Consider the following 23,786-nt stretch of genomic DNA (forward strand, 5'->3'; position numbering starts at 1 on the left):
GAGCAGCACAACAGAATTACTGACAGTAAATGGACCAAAATTACTACTAGCATACGCAGATGACATTGACATTGTGGGAAACACAGTCACCAATGTGAAGGAGACTTTTAGTAAATTGGAGGTGGAGGCAAAGAAAACTGCTTTAAGGGTAAACGAAATGAAAACCAAATACATGTGCATCAACAGACAAAAGGGACGAGATAGAATAGGGCAAAATGTGACAATAGACCCATATAACTTTGAAAGAATGGAGAGTTTTAAATATCTCGGAGCAACAATCACTGCAGATAACGATATCGCGGAAGAGATTAAAGGAGGAATTCAGGCAGCAAACAGATGTATGTACAACATCAAAGATTAGAATATATTAAACGGTGATTAGACCGGTGCTTATGTATGGGTGTGAGACGTGGACCCTGACCAAAGAAACTGAAAGAAAAGTTAGATGTTTAGAGAGGAAAATCCTTAGAAGAATGTTTGGGCCTTATCACGACATTAATAGCAACTAATGGCAAATGAGAACAAATGCTGAGGTCAAGCAGATGTATAGAGCGAGCGATATAGTCCAAGAGATTAAATCCCAACGTCTAAGATGGGCTGGCCATGTCCATAGACTCCCTAATAACCGGCTTGCCAAGTTAATATGAGAGGAAGCCCCCATAGGAAGAAGGCCCATAGGACGGCCACGAATGCGATGGAGAGACAATATATGGTCAGATCTAGATCTAAGAACAATGGGGCTGCCCACTGACCCAATTATTATGGACCTACGAGAAGAAGAAGAAGAAGATGATTATCGCCAACATTCGTAACAGACAGGCACATCAAGAAGAAGAAATATATGATTATTTAATATATGTTTCCACCGACAGTATGCATATTTTCTAAAAAAATGCATATTTATTGCATAATTTTTTGCATATTTGACTAAGTCTACTCATTACAATCAATTGTGGCTTAATACCATACAAACACAATATTTAACTTAGACATGCGAAAAGAAACCAGCCTTAGAATCTTCTTATTAAATAATGGAATAAGCCACACTCTTAGAGACGCTAGAGTCTCAAACTAAGATGAGCAATTAATGTATAAAATATAACCAAGAGTATTTAACATTTATCAAATAATAAATAAAGCGTGTATGTATAAAATATTCGAATGCAACAAGCTACTGAAATAAATCCATTAGAGAGGCATTGTGTACATTGTAAATAGCACACTCGAATAATGCCATTTAAATAATTGCACAATGTACAGGTACACTTTTCCGTTTTTGTTACTTTTTAAAATCCTTCCTACATTTCCAATGTACTCTTAAGAAGCAATACATTTCTCACTCCCGGAAAATTCCACTTTTATTTAGACTCCTATTTATTGCTAAATAATGTATATTTTCTCTGGCGTAAGTTGGAAAGAACAGGTAGCAGTATAAATTTCACTCCCTTCGAAAGTATAAACCTCTCCAGTGGAAATCCACCTACCTGCCACCTTCTGTTATCTGGAGCATGCGTCCGAATTTCTCTGGAAGAGCGTTTGGATGCTCCTCATCCCAGCCAGTTCTGCTACGAAAACGATTCTGTGCGCTCCTCTGGATCTCGACGGGTCTCGGTACGTGCTCTAACACGTTTTTACTGGTGAAACCGCTCGTGTTTTCTTTGAGGCCTATTTGCTTGTTGAAACTTTTCGGCGGAGTTGAGAAGTTACAGTTACAGGAATAAGGTAGGATTTAACGATATTGCTATTCGGATATACATTTTTGAGTGGGTATTGGTGTGGATTAAAAGTTTTATAAAATATTTGTTTCTTTTTCTATACCAAGTCTTTGAATTGTTATTTCTTTATATTTTATATTAAATTCTTTTATTGGCTTTTGGTTTAAAATTATATTATTTGTCTTATTTTATCAGAAGAATATAAAATATACTCAATAATTGTCCAAAAATAAGGAAAACATTATTTAACGTAGGTTTGTTGGAACATTTCTGTGGAATGAATAAATTGAAGAAGAACTAAGTTAATGTTTAACTATATTACTGTTAAGAACAACAAATTTTAGAATAAACTTGTTATAAAATTTTCCACTTTTACCCCGAAATTTGTTGTCAAACTATAATTTTATTATAAATAGAATAAATTATTTGCAATTGTTTGTTGAAAAATGCCTTAATTAGTGATTTTTGTGATTTTTTTTAAAACTACTAATTGAATTACTATTATTCAAAAAGCTTTATAATCTTTAAACCTTTGCGTTTAAGTCAAAATATTTTGAGAAGGATAAGTGGTTTCTATTTTGCTAAAAACATAGATTAGTTTTAAATTAAAACAAAGTTTTAAAGCGCCGCGCACCTGTTTAGCCGCGACCTTACACGCTTCTCATATACAGCGATAGGTTATTCGAAATGTGCATTCGAAATATTTGGTTCCATGTTTTAAGTAAGATAAAATTCCTTTACCATTGTCAAATTATTCTTACTATATTTGAAGGTTTAAAGATTATAAAGCTTTTTACATAATTGCAGTTCATTTAGTAATCTTTTAGAAAAAAAAAATCCCAAAAATCACTTATTAAGGCATTTTTTCAACAAAAAATTGCAAATAACTCAAAAATTAAGGATTTTTCCAAAAATTAGCTAGTTAGAAAAAATATTTATTTTGATGAGATACGCCTAAAAAAATTTTATTCGAAACTATTCGGGAAATTTTTTTTGTTATTAATTTCGGATCCACTTGGAAAAATTAAAAAAAAATTAATTTGAAAAAGAAGTCGGTTTATGCTCTGAATTATACTTGAAAAATCTAACATAATTAAATTACAAAATGAAACGAATTGATCTCAGAATGATTCTTCTTCTTTGAGTGCCTCTCCTATCGGAAATTGAATATCATTAGGGCGATTCTAATTTTATTTACTGCTGTCTTGAATAATTCGTTAGTAGTACAGCCAAACCACTCTCTTAAATTTCTTATCCAGGACGTTCTTCTACGGCCTGGATTTCTGCGTTCTTGGATTTTTCCTTGCATTATATTTTGTAGGAATGTGTACTTTTGTCCTCTCATCAGTTAGGTGGCCTAGGTATTCAAGTCTTCTTTTTTTTATATATAGTACAACTTCTGGATCGTTATTTATTCTGCGTATTACCTCTTCATTTGTAATTTTATCCACCCAACTTATTTTTAGTATACGCCGGTAGCACCACATCTCAAAGTTTTCAAGATTTTTAACATTCCTCTGTTTAAGAGTCCATGCCTGAGTACTGAATACATAGCATTTTAACATTCTAGTTCGTAGCTGAATACTAATATCACGATTACAAAATAATTTTTTCATTTTTATAAATGTAGACCTGGCAATTTCAATACATCTTTTTATCTCCTGATTTTGGTCACCTGATTCATTGATAAGGGGTTCCCAAGTATTTGTATTCGTTTACTTTTTCGAGTTGGGTACCGTTTATTGCGATACTAGTGTCATGTATTGAATTCGTACTGAAGGTCATATGTTTGGTTTTTTTGACGTTTATCCTTTTGCCGTAGTTATTACATGTCTCATTCATACTTTCAACTAGATGTTGCAGATCTTCCGCTGTTCTTGCCATTATCACAGTATCGTCAGCATATCGAATGTTATTGATAACTTCTCCTAAGATCGATAATTGAATGATATTATAGAAATGTAAAAAAAGAGTTTGTTGTCCCGGTTTCAATGAAATTTGCTGACTTTACGTTCCGCTTCAGTTCAAAGGTCACTGGCTGTTGGTCTTTGTGCTTATGGCTACATTTCTCCTTCCTCTTTTGGACTTAGCTTCGTCCTCTACGTCTGGGAAACTTCTGCGATTAACTGATCTAGAATTTGGATTTGGGCTGGCTGTAATTTGGGTCCAAAAAGTAATTTGAAAATCCTTTTTCTCTTTTTTATCAGAAAAGCGAAAATAAATACTAAAAGATACTTGAAACTTGTGGAATAGGATACAATGTTTTTATTGGCTAAAAATAGCCATGGGTATCTGGAATTTTTAATTTTTCAATTTGCATCTTATGTTCTGGTATCAGTTTTATTGGAACAATTTCCGGGATGAAAATTTCTTCATCTGTCATTAGAATGCTGCTTGTGATGCTGCACTATTGCTAATAGTATTACTTTATTTGTTTCTTAAAAGAAGTTTTCTGTGACTACAATTTTCGTACAATTTTCGACATTTGGTATCAAGAATTTGGATTTGATTAATTTTTTACAAATCGTATATTCAGCATGTGCATTGCAGTCTTCATACCATTTGTTGTTGATATAAAAAGGTGTGGGTGGCATTTTTATAATGTGATAGTTCTGAAGAGTTTGAGTAAAGATTCGTTAATGTTTTGAAGGTTAATCATTTCATTATGTAAGGCAACTTCTTCTTCTTAAAGTTTCATCTTCTATCGAAGGTTGGAAATCATCATGGCTATGCGGACTCTGTTGACTGCCGCTCTAAAAAGTTCTGCACTACTGCATTCAAACCATTACCTTAAGTTCTTAAGGATATTCTTCGTCTTCCCACATTTCGCTTTCCTCGGATTTTGCCTTGCATAATAAGTTGTAATAATGCGTATTTTTGCCCTCTCATCACATGTCCTAAGTACTCAAGTTTTCGTTTTTTGATAGTTAATATTATTTCCGCCTCATTTCCTATCCTTCTAGTTACTTCCACGTTTGACATTCTTTGAATCCATGATATTCGTAGGATTCTTCTGTAACACCAAAATTCAAAGGCCAACTTATTCAGATGGACTTTTTTTAGTGTCCACGCTTACAAGCCATAAAGAGCAACATTTAAGGCAACATAACAGTCAAAAGCAGTAGATAATTTATTAATGGCGGATAGAGTCGAAAGCCATTATTATTTATTTTGTTTAGGAGTTTATCGAATCGCATATCAATTAACTGTCCAAATAAAATTTGATTATTGAATTTTTTTATGATTTCATTTTCTTCAAGTTCGATAGCTGTAATGTGTGTTTTTAACAAATCTAAGTCTGAGTTATCAGGATTACCTGTTACATAGTTTATAGCTGAACCGAGAAAATTAAAAAGTTCTCTTTTTTTAATGATTGTATATAAATTGTTTTTAGCCTGGTCGTGCAAATAATTGTACTGGAAATATAATGAAGACAAAGGTCCATTTTTTATATGAGTTTTAAAATAGTGTTCCGGATTCATTTCTAAAAATGTATCAAATTTTTGTAAATTTATGTGTAAAATGTGTCTGTGGTAATGTGATATCCGATTTCTTCGGCATAATAACCGTTATTTGGAATTGGTTGGATCTTGAGCAGATGTCCCAGGGATAAAATTGTCAGTAGGATAATCTATTGAGATATCCAGCACATAATCTTTTCTTTTTCAAAGTTCGGTGGATTCCTCGTCTAACTGGGTTGACCAAGGAAACCATTTATGTTTCTTGTATCCTGTTTGCAGCTTCTTTTTAGGGTGCCTGTCTGTTGTTAAGGTCTTTCTATACCATGCTCTCCGGTTAGCAAGCCAGGATATTCTTCTTCGTCCTGGGGCCCTTTTTTCCTTTAATTTTACCTTGCAAAATGCATTGGAGTAGCTCGTATCTGCCTTGATTTCTCATTATATGTCCCAAGTACTGCAGCTTATGACCCTTCACGATGTTGACCAAATCCGCAGTTGTGTTCATCCTCCGCAGTACTTCTTCATTGGTGACTTTGTCTGTCCATGGTGTCTTCAGGATCCTTCTGTATAACCATAGCTTAAAAGCCTGAAGTTTTGATAGAGTTTTTGCCTTCAATGTCCACGTTTCTACTCTGTACAAAAGCACTGAGTACACGTAACATTTAAGGAGCCTTATTTTTGTTTCTAGGGTGAGGTCATGGCTCTTGAACACAAAGCTTATAGACCAGAATGCACTTCCTGCCTTTCCGATGCGACATTTAATCGCTCGAGTATTGTCCCACAACTCATTGATTATAGTTCCCAAGTAGTTGTACTGTGAGACACGTTCAATTCTCATTTCACTATCCCATACAGATTTGCTCCAGTTATGTTTTACTTGCTCTAAATTTTCCTCCAGATAAATTTATGCACTTTCGATTGAACTTTTAAAAAATTATTTGTTCTCAAAATTGTACAAAGTTTTTCTACTTGAAAAATATAATATAATTAAATTACAAAATTAAACGAATTGATCTAAGAATGATAATGAAGTAAAATTATAGGTCAATGTATACATTGATTAAAAAATAATAAAATAAATAAGAGTATAATGATCAATGGCTGTTAGTCAGGGTGCTTATGGCTATATTTCTATAAATTACTAAGTTATCGGGAAGAAGCGCGTTGAGAATTTAAAACTCGACGTTTTGGCACCTATTTTGGAGCTATTATCAAGAGATATATGGTTCCGTTTGAGTTCGAGGTCTTAATCTGCCTACTCCCCTCACTCTTGACGTACCAGTATTTTGTTCTCCAGAAATACGAAAACCGTCAAATGGCACTGAGATCTTAATCTATCAGTCGTCGAGTGACCTAACCTAACCTATATATACTAGCCTTCCTGTACTATCGTACAAAAGTAGATGGCCAGTAGGCTAATGCCTTTTATGAAGTTTATGTATATTTAAATAAGATTTAAGAATGCAAATCATTTAGAATTATAAATAATGACGAAAATTAGTGCGATACACGTTTTTATCTAAAAATAATATATATTAAAGAATATTACTAAGAACTTTTAGTTTTTGCCATATAACGCCATATATTACTCCTTTAGGAAATAATGACGACGAATTATTGGTCTAACTCTCTATTGAAATTCAGTAACAAAATTTCTTAAATTAAATAATATTATCATGGAAAGAAAATAAACAAATCTAAAGTGTCAGTGTCAAACGAGTAGAGTTTAATATTTGTCTATTACTATTTTGAGGTCATTATTGGGATTAAAATAAAAAGAAAATACTCATATACAGCTAGAATCTATAGAAATAACTGCAGCAAAAACATCTACCTTAATACCGGAAACAGCTCCGAAAGTTCATTTAAAACAAAACGCACGCTACTTATAACGAATGAAGCTTTCGAAACAACGCAAACTCATTTCCCGAAACTCTTCTGTTAGCCTATTTCACTAGATTAAGTGCAAAATACATACCATCTTAATTAGGATTAATCTACTCAACGATTAAATCTATGTTGAGATTACACCATGACGTTGTTTTGGAAGAATATAAAAAACCACGAGCGTTTTTAAAAAGAAAATCTAAAGAATTTCAAGTATCTCATATTGACGCAGAAACAAATTAGGACATTTATTCAACAAAGCAGGCTCTAATTAAGTTAAACGAAACCAATTGCGTTGTAAATTCCTCGATAAAATGCAGTAGGATTTGTTTACCCATATTAACAGAGGAAATCAATAAAAAGAAGATACCACTACTAGTAAGTCTACTAGTAAGATACATAATTTTTCTTTTTAAAATAACACATATAAAATCAGAATTTGGTGTTACTATTGATTCTTCTTGTTCTAGTTACATAACTGTTATCGATGGTTGAACATTATGTTGGCTACCATACTTGCCATCGTTACTTTATTGACAGCAGCTCTAAATAATGACGTAGTCGATTTTTCGTACCATTGTCTTAAATTTTCAGCCATGATGTTGTTCTTCTACCAGAACCACGTTTACCTTGGATTTTTCGTTACAAAATTAGATGTAAAGGTTCTTATTTTTTAGGGTATCTCATAATGTGATCGAAGAATTCCAGACAACATCTCTTTATTATATTGACCAGTTGTATTTATCGTAGTAGTCGTCTGTACAACCACATCTCAAAGGCTTCTAAGCGTTTAAGCATCGGCTCACTTAGGGTTCAAGCTTCCACTTTATACAGTAGCACTAAAAAAATTTAGCAATATGTTATACGAACGCGAAGGTCATTTTTACAAAAGTGGCTGGAACTTGTTCTATGCGGCTTTTAATTTCTACGGTTGGATCCCAGGTGACATTGATATTACTTCAGTAAGAGTACTGCAGTAGAGTAGTTTCTCTAGTCTACCCAGTACGGAATTTCCGACTTTTATACCGTCATCCTGTATATAGTTTTGTTTGCTAACTATAATATATTTAGTTTTCTTAAAATTGAGTTTTAATCCATACTGATTACATTTTGATTTATATCTCTGCATCTCCGGATCAGAACTTGAATACTGAAAAAGGCTTTTTTCGTACCCAAGCCACTCCTAAATTCAAATTGCGTATTGCTAATTCTTTCCTCTTGATCCTACAGCAGCGTTTCATAAGAGTATGAGTATTGGTACACCTTGTATTCCCGCTCACTAAAGTAAAAGACGCAGGAGAACATGCTGCCAAATTAAAATGGAGCTTCTCAGGACACAATCAACGACTGAAGGGTAAAATATGGAATGACGAAATACAACAAAGTTGGATTACTTAAGGCTGAAGAAGAACGAGAAGTATTCCCGCTTATACCTGGGTGTGTTGATTACAGGATGGCTCGTCCAGCATATCATAGCTAGGATAATAAAGTACCAGTCATTTTTACAATGTGGACATCCCAACTCCATGACCACACTGTTAATATTGATAGTAAACTAAATTTAAGACCAATTGCCATCTGGGGATAATAATATTATCATGAGGTGTTTTCCAGGTTTTTCTTTACGATTTACTATGGGATCACGTACAGGACGATTTTACTGTCACTATTTCATGTAGTTATCTTTTTAAATACAAATCACATGCTATGATTTTTATGACAGGTGTTTTAAGTTTATGTTATGTAATCGAATCAACTATCTGCCAATTAACTCAAAAAAAGGTGAAAAATTAGAAGAATTTTTCACCAAGTAACAAAAACAAAATGTGTTTAATGTATTAATGTTTTGTATTTGAGAAATGTGAAAAGTGGAAATCGAATCGTCAAATAAATTGGTTTTTAATAAAATTGTGGCTTATTCTTAACAAAAATATTACATTGTATTAAGATGTCATAAGAAAATAGCTTCAGATCAAAGAAATATTATCACAATTTTAATAAACTTTTTCCAAAGTATTCTTTGAGTGTGTTGCATATTTCTTTTATTTAACCGTTATGTCAATACCCAAGTACCTGATACGGGAGTCTATATCCGTGCTACCCAGGTACCCGGCATTGTTTCGGTAAACTTCGCTTGTACATTCCGAAAATAACAGACAATTGGGATTTTTCTTTGTTTGCTATCAGTGTTTATTTAACTGTGCTTACAAGTTGTTAATATTTTTGTGACTATATGCGTGTTTTATGTTGTAATTACTTGTAATAATGGCAAGAAGAGAAGTGAGTGCTAGCGAATTTAGAAGGTAAGTTATTACTGTTTATTTTTACGTTTTATACATAGATCATTCAATTTTAGAATGACGTATGAAAAGCAACAGAAGTAACTGCAACAATTTATAGACGATATAGATGAGGAAGTAGACAAAAATATCGAAAACCAGGAATCAGATGAGGACTATGTTTCGCAAAGCAAACCGGATGGAGATGAAGCTTCTGACATAGAGGACGTTTTTACTGATATCAATAATAAGATTGAAATCGATATCGACGGCGACGATAGTAGTGATGAAAATTTTGACGATTTTCAAGAAACTTCTCCTCAAAGTGATGTTCTAGTTGCAAACGATAAAACGATTTGGCAAAAAAAAACCGTTTACTGCAAGTCGAATACTGAAACGTAACCTTTTGCGTGAAAAAACGGGCCCAGTACGTTCTACTAAAACTCTTTCGATTAGAGATACATTCAAATGTGTTTTCAGTGACGTAATGTGTGACATAATTATACGCGAAACCAATCGAAAAGCTAATAGCGTTTGTGAAAAGTATAATGTTGAAAACCCCGACAAACCTCGAAATGTTTGGAAGTCACTCACAGCAGAAGAATTTGATGCATACTTAGGTATTCTTATTACAGCAGGAGTACGGCATTCAAATTCAGAGCACTCGAAAGATTGATGGAAAACAGACTCTCATCCTTTGTACCGAGCAAGTATGGGCATAAATCGCTTTTGGAGCATCAGCAGATTCTTACGGTTTGACAATGACAAAACACGTGCAGAACGTTTGCAAAATGATAAAGCTGCAGCTATTACAAATATATTCTATCTTCTCAATGATAATTTACGTCATAACTATGTACCGTCGGATTCTCTTACTGTGGATGAACAGTTATTTCCTTTTAGAGGTAGGACACGTTTCACGCAATATATGCCAGCAAAACCTGCCAAGTATGGCATCAAGGTTTGGTGGGTTTGTGACGCCAATAATTCGTATCCACTTACTGGACAAATTTATACTGGAAAAAATTCGACTGGACGTGCAACTAATCAAGGTGAACGCGTAGTAAAAGATTTGTGTTACCGATACAAAAATTCTGGACGAAACATAGCAATGGATAATTTTTTCACAACTCTTCCACTAGCCCGTCTCCTGTTGTCTTGGAATTTATCATTAGTTGGTACTTTGAAAAGAAACAAACCATATATTCCACAAGAAATGCTGCCTTCGCCAGAGCATGAGCCTGAATCGTCATTACACGGATTCAGTGCAGATCTTGTTACTATTTGTTCATATGTACCAAAAAAGAAAAAAAGCGTTATCTTGCTGTCAACAATGCATGACAACGATAATGTAAGTGGCCCAAAAAATAAACCTGAAATAATTCAGTTCTATAATACAACTAAAGGAGGCGTAGACAACATGGACAAAATGGTTTCTCATTATTCCACTAAACGCAGAACTTTGCGTTGGCCAGTAGCCTTCTTTTACAATATCCTAGACGTAGCTTGCCTAGCAACCTATATAATTTATACAGAGAATAATCCACAGAGTTCTACTGAAACCAGTAAGCGTAGAATTTTTCTACAAGACTTAGGGAAACAACTAGTGATGCCTGCAATTTCTGCTAGATCTAAAGTACCAAATGTATACCGAAATTTTTCATCAATGTCAGGAATTGAGTGTATGTTAGGAAAACCTCTACCTACAGATTCAAGTTATACTGCAGAGTCATTACCACTTCGAGATTCCACTGGACGCCTCAAAATTGTTGGAAACTGCTACATTTGTATGTCTTTAGCGAAAAAGCGGCTAAGAAAGACACGAAAATCATGTAATGTTTGTAATCGTCCACTATGTAACGAACACTCAGTAAATATAAGTAAGTGTGGACAATGTGTTTAAAATGTAACTTTTATTTACGTTTTCATAGCACTTTTATTATAAAAAAAACTAGACAGAGCTTCATAATTTACTAAACATTAGTGTTACTCGGGTGCCACGGGTGTGGACGTAATGGTGTAAAAACTTTGACAGGTAATTTTAATATATTATATGCATTTTTTTCTTTGGTTTTTATTATAAATCTCTTCGTTCCAAATAATTTTAGGAATAACTAGAAGCTCGAATAAAAATATTTATACTATCGTCAATGATTCAGGTACCTGGGTATAGACACAAAGGTTAATCAAAAAAAAAAAATATTTATTCTATGATTCTAACGCAGAAAATACCTTGTATTAATATTATTAACCCTTTTTTTATTTTACACAGGACAATTTAACTAGCAATAAAATAAACCTCTGGTTAATAACTCGCTTGCCCTCTCGTCGACTCCCCCGAAGTGATTGCCTTTTTTTCTTTTCTTTTATCCAGATCCAGGAGATTCGCGTTTCATGTAATTTAAGTCATCAATCTTTTTCTTTCTCTTCGTCCAGACCTCACCACTCATTTCTTGAGGTTTCCGAGGGACACGTTTTCTCAGGGAAAAACTTTCCTCGGGGCTTGTTTCGCTAGTCCTAATTTCTGCGAAGTTTATTACAGATCTGACAAAGTCAAGTGAATTTATAAAAGCAAAAAGTAAATAAAGCTTTTATTTAGTTTTTATTCTTTTGTTTAACTTCCGTTAAAAAAGTAAAATCAGGAGAGCTTGAAATATTTAAATTTAAGCAGACATTAAAAAATGTAGTTAATCAAATATGATAAAATGGCGTGACTGGATATATATACAAAAGCAAAAAAGTTCATTTAACTTTATTAATTTTATTCCTTTGATAAAAAACAGTTTCTTTTTCGGAGCAAATAACACAATTTTTAATAGTAAAGGAAGCCGCTGGGCTTCCGCTAGGAAAAATATTCTGATTCAATTTTTTGCACAATTTTACTCACAAAGAACTCCTTTTAACATATTTGTCTTATATACGTTAGTAAAAATATGTTTAAATAATTATTTTTAATCAAATTACAAAAATCGGTTTTTTCGCCAAAACAAAGATTGGTCAGAATATTCTTCGACATTGAAAGAGCCTTTGATACAGCTTGGCGCCACCGTATCATCAGATTACTGTACGATTTAGAAATCAAAGGACATTTATAAAAAATTTATAAAATTTTTTTTGCATTTATAAAAAACTTCTTATATAAAAGATATATCCAAGTTAGAGTAAATGGTAATTTGTCGTCAAAAGTGGAATTGGAAAATGGAATTCCTCAGGGATCTGTTATAAGTCCTACGCTATTTATAATTGCCATAAATGATGTTCTACGAAATTTAAAATTTCCACTTAAAGGCCGCTTATATGCTGACGATATCGTAATATTTGGTCAAAGCAAAAACTTAAACAACCTCTCACAACTTGCACAGGGTTTCTTGTTAGATATTGACAAATGGTCAAAGGAAACTGGATTTATCTTTTCAACAACTAAAACTAAATATATAGTATTTTCTAAAAATAAAGTCAGTACACCAATCTCATTATATCTATACAACCAATCGCTACAACAAAAAGATTCGCTAAAATTGCTAGGAGTTACTTTTGACAGAAAGTTGAATTGGAAAGAACATATCAATAATCTAGCATGTAAATGTTACAGAAGATTAAATTTACTAAAAATTCTAGCACACAAGAATTGGGGTTCAGACAGAAGTACATTGCTAATTATATACAGAACTATGATACGATCACAGCTAGACTACGCGGCTATAGCTTACGACTCAGCATCGAAATCAGTACTTAAAAAGCTCGATACTATTCATAACACAGCACTCAGAATATGCCTGGGAGCCTTTTGTACAACACCGATTGAAAGTTTACTTTGCGAAGCAAATGAATTGTCGTTAAATGATAGAAGAGCTTACCTTAGTCTAACATATGCAACAAAAATTAAAGATAATGCAAAAAATTCTGTCTATAGAAATACTTTTACCGATAATTACCCAAACCTTAATGCAAATCACCGTTCTAATAAACCTTTCTATAAAAGAATAAAAGACCATTTGCATCTGTTTGATATTGTCATACCTGAATGTCTTCCATACACATATGATCATAATCGACCTTGGATCAAAACATACCATCATGTAACTTAGAACTTACGTCATTTGTTAAAAACTCCACTAATCCTGATCTAATTATTTCCCATTTTAGAAAAATCATTAGTCGTTATAAAAATCATACCCAGATATACACTGATGGTTCAAAATCATCCGAAGGTGTGGGAGCGTCTGTAATAACTCCAGAGAAGGTTCTTAAATTCAAACTACCTAATATTAGTACTATCTATACAGCTGAAATGTATGCTCTCTATCGCGCCATAGAACTAATCAATCTGACAACAAACTCCAAATATATTATTTTAACAGACTCACTTAGTGCCATACAAAGCATCCGACAACTGTATCCAAAAAACTCGCTTTTAAAAAAAATTAAAACAATCCTTCTTCAGGCTTATATCAATCATAATGGGATAAATTTCATCTGGATCCCATCCCATATAGGAATAAAAGGCAACGAAACTGCTGACCATAGTGCGAAAGACGCGATAGTGAGTGACGTTTCCGAGATCGTAAACACATCAGTATCAACGGATATAAAAGCTTATATAAAAAAATCAATCTTAAGTGCGTGGAAAAATAAATGGAATGTGTCGAATTCAAAATTAAAACAAGTGAAACCCAGCATAGAGGCATGGAATGTGTTACCTAAGTCAAGAAGCCAAGAAATAATAGTAACGCGCCTCAGACTCGGACATACTAGGTTAACGCATGATTACTTAATTAAAAAGTGCGAACCGCCGCGATGTGAAACGTGTAATACGACACTAACAATAATGCACCTACTATGTGAATGTCCCCTCTACAATCAACAACGAAGCAATAACAAGATACCAGGAACACTTATAGAAGCTCTAGGTGCAGACTGTAACTTTAACAATACTCTGAATTTCTTGAAAGACATTAATAAGTACCACAATATTTAATAAACCAAATTGTATTGAAGTAATTGTACCTAATGTAATCCACTAATTTTTCGCTAATGGCCATTTGGTCGATGCGATTTTCTAAAAAAAAAAAAAGATTGGTCATACTGCTGTCACACACAAATTTTTAATCACTAAAGATCCACCGCCAATTTGCAATAACTGCTCCACTTCATTGACAGTGAAACACTTCCTGCTTGACTGCCCATGTTCCCAAAATCAAAGAAGAATGCATGGAATTCCAGACGACCTCAAATCCATCTTGACAGATAAAAATTTAAATGTATTAAGTTATTTAAAAGATATAAAATTGTATTATTCTATTTAATGTACATAATCGTATTAAAAATATTGTGTTTGTCATCCCACTAATAACCCTGCGTGGTTGATGTGGTATAAGTGTTTTAAATAATAATAAAAAACAAAAAGATTCTTTTTGGATTTCTGAACGATAAAAATTTATATTAACTTATATCTCAGATGCGCTGTTTTCGTGTTACAAACAATTTAAGTTATAAAAAAACTTAAAAAAAATGGCCATTTTTAACCTAAAAAAAAATCAAATAAAAACTTTTATGTTGCGATAGGTCACGCGAGTTTCACACTCACATAGTTCATTCTCGGTCTTGTAGATTTGCATCTTAGTTCTTTGATGTACGTCTTATGATTTAAACATCTGGATCATAGCAAAGTATGCCGTATTGGCTGGAATGATTATTCTGCTAAGCTGTTCATCGTCAATGTTATCTTTGGTGATGTTGACTTCTAAATAGATAAAGCTATCTACCTTTTCCCAGTTGTCAACTGCCAGGTAAGGTCGTGTTGCTTTCACCAATCGACTTTTACTAGGATTTTAGTCTTTTTCCATTAGTAAATCAGTCCATCCTTGGTACGAATGTCAATGAAAATTGGGATCATTCGCTAGAAATAAAATTTAGGTTCAAGAAAGCAAAATCTGCATTTTAAAAAATGGCTAAGCTATTCAAACGCCATGATTTATCAGTACCCATAAAAATCAGGTTACTACGATGGTAAATCTTTCCTATACTGTTGTACGGAGTTAAGTCGTGGACTCTCACAGGCGCTACATGCAAAAAAATTGAGGCTTTCGAAATGTGGCTTTATCGTCGAATCCTGAAGATATAATTAAGAATGCAAAAGGGAATACAATAAACACAGCCAAAATCGAATACCTCGGTCACATCATCAGGAACAGCGAAAGATATGGTTTGCTGCAATTAATTCTACAAGAAAAAGTAGAAGGAAAACGCGGATCAAGAAAGCGAAGGATTTCCTGGCTGAAAAATCTACGTACGTGGTTCAACACAACAACTACAAATATTTTCAGAGCAGCAGTTTGCAAAATACAGATTGCCGTGATGGTCGCCAACATCCGAAACGGATAGGCACTACAACAAGAAAAAGAAATCAGTCCAACTGGCAGTATATACAGATCACCTAAATGTCATAAGCAGAACCAAAGCAACGGGTAACATAAACAAAAAAAAGACGTTAGAACCTAGAGAAGCCCAAATGATGAGCTTTGTTTACATTTAAAAGAAATTAATTTGCTATAAATCATTGATTTGCCTTTTGCTCTGTGTAACACATGTCATTATCATCAGTGGCATTACAGCTCGTTATGAACCAAAGCCTTCTTCAGAACAATCTTCCATTCGCCCCTGTCTCTGGCAACTCTTCTCCATCCTTTAACTCCGATGGATTTTAGATCATCCTCTATGTTATCTTGATACCTAAGTTTTGGTCTTCCTCTGGCTCGTCTTCCCACTGGTCCTGTTCGGTCGAAAATTTTTCTGATCGTTGCATCTTCATCTTGCCTAATTACATGTCCTATCCATCGAAGGCGTGATAATTTAATACATTTTACAACGTCAGGTTCCCCAAAGCTTCTGTACAACTCAAAGTTGTAGCGCCTACGCCACAAACCCTGTTCTTGAACTCCTCCATATATTTTTCTTAGAATTTTTCTCTCGAATGGTTTAAGCAAGTCTTGGTCGTTCTGTGTAAGTGACCACGTTTCTGAACCGTATGTTAACACTGGCCTTATTAGTGTTTTATATATGGTAACTTTAATTTTTCTGGGTAAATTTGGGGCCATCTGTTTCCTCAAGCCATAATAGCACTTATTGGCAAGCACTATTCTTCTTTTAATTTCTTTGCTGACATTGTTGTCTTTGGTCAGCAGCGAGCCCAGATAGACGAAGGTGTCCACACCTTACAGTCCCAGATCATCAATTAATAGTCTATGTATCTGGTTGCCTGATCTAGTACAATACATATACTTGGTTTTTTGTGCGTTTATTTTTAATCCCATTCTCAGTGCATACGCCCTTAGTGATCGAAATGCTTAGTTCAGCGATTCTGTGGACCTAGCAATAATGTATATTTCATCTGCATATCCGACCACTTGTACAGATTTATTAAAGATGGTGCCATTCGTATTAATATGGCACTCTCGAATTACTTTTTCTAGTGCAAGGTTAAATAAGAGACACGACAGTCCGTCTCCCTGTCTCGGTCTTGGTCTTGAAAAGTCATTTTGGATTAACTCATGGTCATCTTGTTAGTTAAACAAGATGAAGCGGCATTTGAAGTTCCACCATAGCCTGTAGAAGTTTTTGTCTGTTGACTGAGTCGTATGCGGCTTTGAAATCCACGAATATGTGGTGGGTGTCGACTCCGAACTCAAGGTTTCCTCAAGAATCTGCCTAACTGTAAAGATTTGATCCGTTGTTGATTTATTGGGTCGCAAACCGCACTGGTAGTTCCCAACTATTTGTTCAGCATAGGGCATTAATCTTCTGTACAATACGTTGGACAATACTTTATATGCCACGTTAAATAGGGTGATGCCTCTATAATAAATTATCACACACCATCATATCTCCCTTTTCGTGAAGAGGGTGCATTACACCTAATTTCCAGTCCGCGGGTGTTTCCTTTCATTGCCAGATTTCGGTTACTTATTTATGCATGTGTTTAAAAATATTGTCACCACCATTTTTAAAGAGTTCGGCAGGAAGATTGTTCAAACCGGGGGCTTTGTTATTTTTCAGTTTTGAAATGGCTTCTCTAATTTCTTCTTCGGTGGGGGGCGGCTCTTGAGCGTTTTTATCCATTTTAGCAAAGTAATTTCTATTTGGTCTTCTTCATGACTGTCGCTAAGCAGTTCTTCAAAATGATTAGCCCACCTGTTTAGTATCTGTTCTTTGTCACTAATTATGGAACCATCTCTGTCTTTACATACTGTTATTCTGGATTTGAATTCTTTTCTGCAGGTGTTTATCTTCTGGTAGAATTTTCGCGAGACTTTTCTATTGTGGTGGTTAACAACATATGTATGGTTACAATTTAATTATGTTCTGTACATCTAATAGTAGTGTCATTTAAAAAAAGAGTATAAACATCAGTCAATAAGTTTATGCACTCAGCAAGCTGTTCGAAAAAAATATCAGCTCAAAACTGATTTGTATACTAGAAAATTAAGATTTGGTATTCAATGAACAAAACAGCTTTCGACCAAAAAACCGATTTGGCATAGACAATGTAATATATTAAATATTGATATCCACGAATCCTTAACAACAAAACATTTGACTTAAAAAAACTTTTTAAAACACTTTTAAAAAAATATTGCATTACATATTGGGGACTCAACGTCTTAAAAAAGTGATGGAATATTCATGGACACTATTTTCATTTTATCAAGCTTTTTTAAGAACAGATCTTTTCTGTAAGACCTAAAAGCCACTATTTTAAAGAGCGCTATAGAAGAGAAAATAAAATCTTAAGACTCAATTATTACTTCATCTTTTGTATTCACCATAAAATTTCTAATTAAAAACTTTATGAAAACTTTAAAAGCCCGTATATATACAGATGACTTAAATGTCTTAAATGCTAAAATATAAATTTAACCTCAACATTCTCTACAAAAATAGTGGTTCTGTGACACAGCTTTTTAATTCCTGGTTTCAAAATCATTATGCGTAGAGTTTTCTACAATAAATCTGAATCTTAATCTCAAATTTTTCAACAAACAATATATATATATATATATATATATATATATATATATATATAGATATATATATATATATATATATATATATATATATATATATATATATATATATATATATATATATACATATAATATTTATTTTGACTTCCCATTTATTTGACGATTTTCTCATCAATTCTAAAGAAATTCCTAAGTGTATAAATCAAGTGACTCGCGAAGTGTCCTTTAAACCATGAAACAGACCGAACGTAAAGGCCCCTCTAAGAAATTTAGGTTCAAATCTTGGAACTGTTTAACTAAATGCTGAATTTTGTAGTAAATATGTATACCGCTGGAGCGTTAAGTCATTAAAAAATTACTGTAGCACTTTTTGGCATTCATTAATTTATTAGTTCATTAGGAAACACTGAACATAGAAGCAACAAGTTTTTTATGGCGGCTGATGAGCCGAAAACGTAAATTATCAACAACTTAAAGCACAAGAATGCAAATAAGTTGTTTCTCACTATTCGCATAACAACTTGTAGTAGTAAAGTTATTTATTTAAAATTTACTACTAATAAATGATTGTAATTTTAAGCTTAAGTGATTGTAGCTTGTAATGTTAATATATACAGTTCGCTAGAATTATAGAAAGTATTAAAACTTGCAACTTTTATTCATGATAATTATTTATAATTATATAATTACTATTCTACCGATGAGATATTACCCATCTAATTAATAACAACGTGGTAGCACCCTATTCAAATGCAATAGGGTTAAATTAGACGACTATAGTAGGTGAACTGGGATATTTGGGATCAATATGGTTTCAGTGCAGCTTCTATACAATATAATTTCACGTTTTACAATTATTATATGGATAATAGATTAATAATTATTGTATAGTAAGTGTATTTTCCGAATAGGCTTACCTAGGAATATATGGCGAAGGAGCTAAATTGATTAAAATTCGTTATACCGCGTTAAAGGCCGTATTTCACTGTGATAAAATTTGGCTATATAATTAGGCTGGAATTTATTCTAAACAATTTATTTACGTAAATTTTTAAATCATTTCCAATATCAAAATTTTCGAAAATTTATTTTTTTTTATGTAAAAACAAAAGCAGATTGGCCAGTTTCTTGCAGGTTCTTTTTGGTTGACGCAAATTTAAACTTCAATCTTTTCTATTTTCATTTCATTTATTTTATTAATTACACTTTAAATTAAGTTGATTAATCTTAAACTATTTGTGTCAGATTTTTATATTATAGTAAGATTAGATTTTTATAATCTTGCCTTTCATTATAATCATCATCATTCTCACTGGCTTTATCCCTAGTCGGGGTCGCCTGTTGAAAAGTACAAACAATATAACATAAGTAGGTTTATAAGAGAATATTATGATACTAATCACCTAAAGGAACGGCATTTTTGGTCATGGAAAAATTGAGATTTCAATTCATAATACTAGGATCATCAGACAGTAAATCAAATAAAATCTGTATTACCTCAATTAAGACTCGAGATCGCTGTATTTTTAATATTCCAGACGAATTTAAGCGGGTAAATAAACATACATACATAACTAGATCCAGTCCATTTACAAAAGTAAAAAACTTAAAAAAAAAGATCAATAGGTAATGAAATAAAAAATATTTATTTGGATGAAGGTAAAAATTTACAATTTGGTGATCAGTATTTAAAAAAAAAACTACACAACTAGCTGCTGTTAGCCATGAATACGTACAAAACATTCAAAATATGAAGAAGCTAACAGAAAAGTTTTTAGTTGAAAAATTCTCCAATAAAATGTCAAATCTTACCCAACGGATAGAAGAATTTGAAAAAGAATGTAGAAGGTGTGAGTTTCTAAATGATTAGGATAAAATAGAAAGTATGGAACATTTATATTAAAAGCTGCTGTTCATTTAAAGCTTTTTTATCCTAACTTAATTCATTGCACTTGTGTAGCTACGCGGTAAATATAATTGCAGAAAATATAAGAAATCTGTTTCCATTGGTGAATAATTTAATAAAGGGTGCAGATAGATAAATACAGACTCCCGGTATCCCGTTGCCAATTAAACCAGCAACTGCAAGGTGGGAAATATGGATTAAAGCAGTTTTCTTTAGTTAAAACACTGCAATGAAATTGAATTGAATTAATATTACCAGAATTTGATAATGATATTTTTTCCTATATACCCCGACTAGAGATCTGTTGACCTAGTTCCCAACGCTCGGAAGTATTTCCTTCAAAACACCTGAGAGTGTTACCCAAAATAGTACCAAACTATTTGTTTAATTTACGTTACAACAATATTTACACAATTTAGGGTATACTTATATTTGTTTAAAATTTCTCGCGTGGCAAGTGAATAATAACCCAAAATAAGAACGACATATTCCATGACATATCTCTGTTACAATTGTTTTCAATGGCACTATAATATTATCGTAACTTTTCTATTGTCAAATATAATAATAAAATTATATTACGCTCTTATACAATTTGCATACTATTATTCTTATGTTTATTTGTAATTATACACAAACATGTTCAATTGTATATAATTAGCATGAAATTTTAACATACATATTTTATGAGACATTAAATAATAAATCTTAAAATTGAATGGATATATGCTCCAAATAACGATTTAGAATAATTCAAATTGTCTACATTTACATAACAAACATAAATATGAGGTATTTATGTTGCATATGAAACCAAAATATACATAAAATCAACATACCAACATATTGGTATGTTGATTTAAATCAGCATAAAAAAGGGATAGACACAGCATAAATAACCCGGCAGTCCTTATTATCTAAGAAGTAAAATAATTTAAATTTTAAAATGGAAATTCCCATTGCTGGCTGTATACCATAGTCTAAAAAAACTAATAGAGGGCGATACGTGTTCAGCTGCACGGAGAAAATTAAAAAATTTAAAGGATGAAAGTTAATAAAAAAGTACTCTTACTTTAAAAAGCCATATAGATTAACAACAATATAACACATAACTTTTATATACAATGCACAATAAAGGAAATAAAATGCAATAGACTCGACAAATAGCTAGACAGCGTTTCATATAATATTCACAATCCAAATATGTCAAAGATGCAAAACACAAAGCAACTCGGCAACACCATGTCTACAAATGACTTCCGCCTTTCAATTAAATAAACGCAAATGAAAATGTCGCTCTTCCCTGTTAAGGTACCTTTACGAGTCCCGAAGGAAGAAAGTTTGTCAGTAAATGAGTTTGCCGGGACCTTTAACATCCCAGCCGCTTTCAAAAAGAACAAAAAGTTTGAAAATGTTAGAACAAATAACAAAAAAGTTTAAAGATAAATTATTCAATAGTATTGTTCGTGGTAATAAACGATTATGGGATGACAGATAACGACGGTTCCGAAAAAAAATTTCAAACAAATTATTTATGAAAATGAGATATAGCGTGTTAAATTTATCAAGAAGTTTCGTTATACTTGTAAACGATTTTTTTGGGTAATGGTCTCAGGTTAGTGGATCTTTTGTTAGAGCAGGACAGGCAGGCCCAAACTGCTAAATTTTATGCCGTGAAAAGCCATAAAAAATAAACAAGAGTACCGAAAGGTATTTTTTTGCATTACCAGGATCATTAATCACTAAAAGTACGCAATGTATAGTCAATACATTAGTAAAACTAGTTATCAAATAGGTATAGAGTTTAAGTTTGGGGTAGTTTGTATTATGATGGTATTGAAAGTATATTACCCTTATTTGTAGTTTGACTAGCTTCGCAATAAATCATCGCTAGCTGTGCACTTTATTTTTACCATCACTGGTATCAAAATAGAAAAAACTACGTTGCGACATGGCTAAAAAAGATTTATTAAAGACAACACAGTTTTCGCCTGCAACATCATGTTATTCTATATCAAAAAGTATCCGACCAAAAAAAATTTTGGACCCCAAGACCCAAACATAACCTCAAAAATATTTAAAACCTGTTTTTTTCGTTTTTGACGATATCTTTGGTTATAATTATTGTAGAAACTCATTCTTTTTCTTAGTTTTAAGGATATTTTTGCATACATCATGGTATTTTTTTTTCAAATTTGTGAGTAAAATTCAAATTTTTGAACGTTTTTTAAATTTCTAAAATTTGTTTAAAAAAACTGTCTCGAACGCCGCTTCAAAAAATGTATATATGATTGATTGAGTGGCAAATTATCTTAAAAAATTGGTTAAAATAGTAAAATTCCCCCCGCTATATTCCAAATTTAAGAATACCATTAAAAAGTACTAGACAAAACCAATTTTAGACGCCTAGACGCAAACATAACCTCTAAAAAATTAAAAAGTGTTTTTTTTTCGTTTTTTACCAATATCTTCGCTTCTAATCATCTTAGAAGTTTATTTATTTTAGCTTATAGGTTTTTTGGCGACAAATTCAAATTTTTTGACGTTATAAAGAGAATTAGACCAAAAAAAAACATTCTAAGTATTGACAAAGCAGCACCTGTACAATAATTTGACAATGATCTTTGTTCTCTGAAATGGAATGAACAACTATAATTGTTAAAAAAATACTTGACTGATTGTGCCTACCTTTCGCATGTAGTAACTACATAAAAACTTACATTATTAAATGGGTTTTAAATATTTTTATTGTTTATTTTAATAATTATAAACAATTAAAAAACATACTTTTGTTATGTACTAAAAACATACTAAATTTCTGAATAAAATCCTTTATAAAAAAGTATATAAAAAACCCGGTTGGGCTATGTTGAATTGACAAAACGTTTTCGGAATAATTATTCCATCATCAGTGTCCTAAAATAGTATTTAACCACTTTTAGGTGTTTTAGAACGTTTTAAACAAGAATGCGTAGTTTTTCACAATATTGAAATGAATGAAAAAAGTCCTTTTTTTTGCTTAAATGTCATGACGTAGTAAAAGTTTCGATAACCACGAAATAATACGGCCTTTCTATTGACATTCCCCAAATATTCCAGATAAAAAATAGCTCCCAGTAATGTTTCGATTTTGCAAGTGATTTTTCGGTTCTGTTTCATGGGTAAATGACCCCACGTAAATAAACTGTAAACAACGTAAAAATTTAATTGAATTTTTATTAAAGATTTAATAATTTAAATACAAAATTTTTTACATTTATAAATAAAAAACAACTCCAAACAATGCATAAAAAATTATTTTGTTCATAATATTTCACCTATAAAACTCTGAAAAAATCGCGGAAATAATTTGATACTCAAAAAATATAAATATTTTTTGGGCATTTTATTTCGAAGCAGTTTTGTATTAAACACATTTTCGAAATCCTCAAAACGTTAAAAAGTTGTAATTTTGTGCCAAAGTTTTTGTGAAAAATACGATATTGTAGGCAATAAAAAAAGTAAGTTTCTACGATGAT

At 32.4% G+C, this 23,786-nt stretch overlaps 1 protein-coding gene across 2 annotated transcripts in view; it reads left to right on the top strand.

The window, feature by feature from the left end:
• Positions 1–1,578: 1,578 nt before the first annotated feature.
• Positions 1,579–23,786, top strand: part of LOC140434177 (uncharacterized) — a 929,087-nt gene continuing 906,879 nt past the window's right edge. For both annotated transcript variants that reach the window (XM_072522244.1, XM_072522245.1), the window contains exon 1: positions 1,579–1,722. The gene's annotated coding sequence lies outside the window, so the exon portion shown is untranslated. The remainder of the gene's footprint in view (positions 1,723–23,786) is intronic.

Source organism: Diabrotica undecimpunctata, chromosome 2 (assembly GCF_040954645.1).
Source record: "Diabrotica undecimpunctata isolate CICGRU chromosome 2, icDiaUnde3, whole genome shotgun sequence".
In the NCBI taxonomy this organism is placed as follows: domain Eukaryota; kingdom Metazoa; phylum Arthropoda; class Insecta; order Coleoptera; family Chrysomelidae; genus Diabrotica; species Diabrotica undecimpunctata.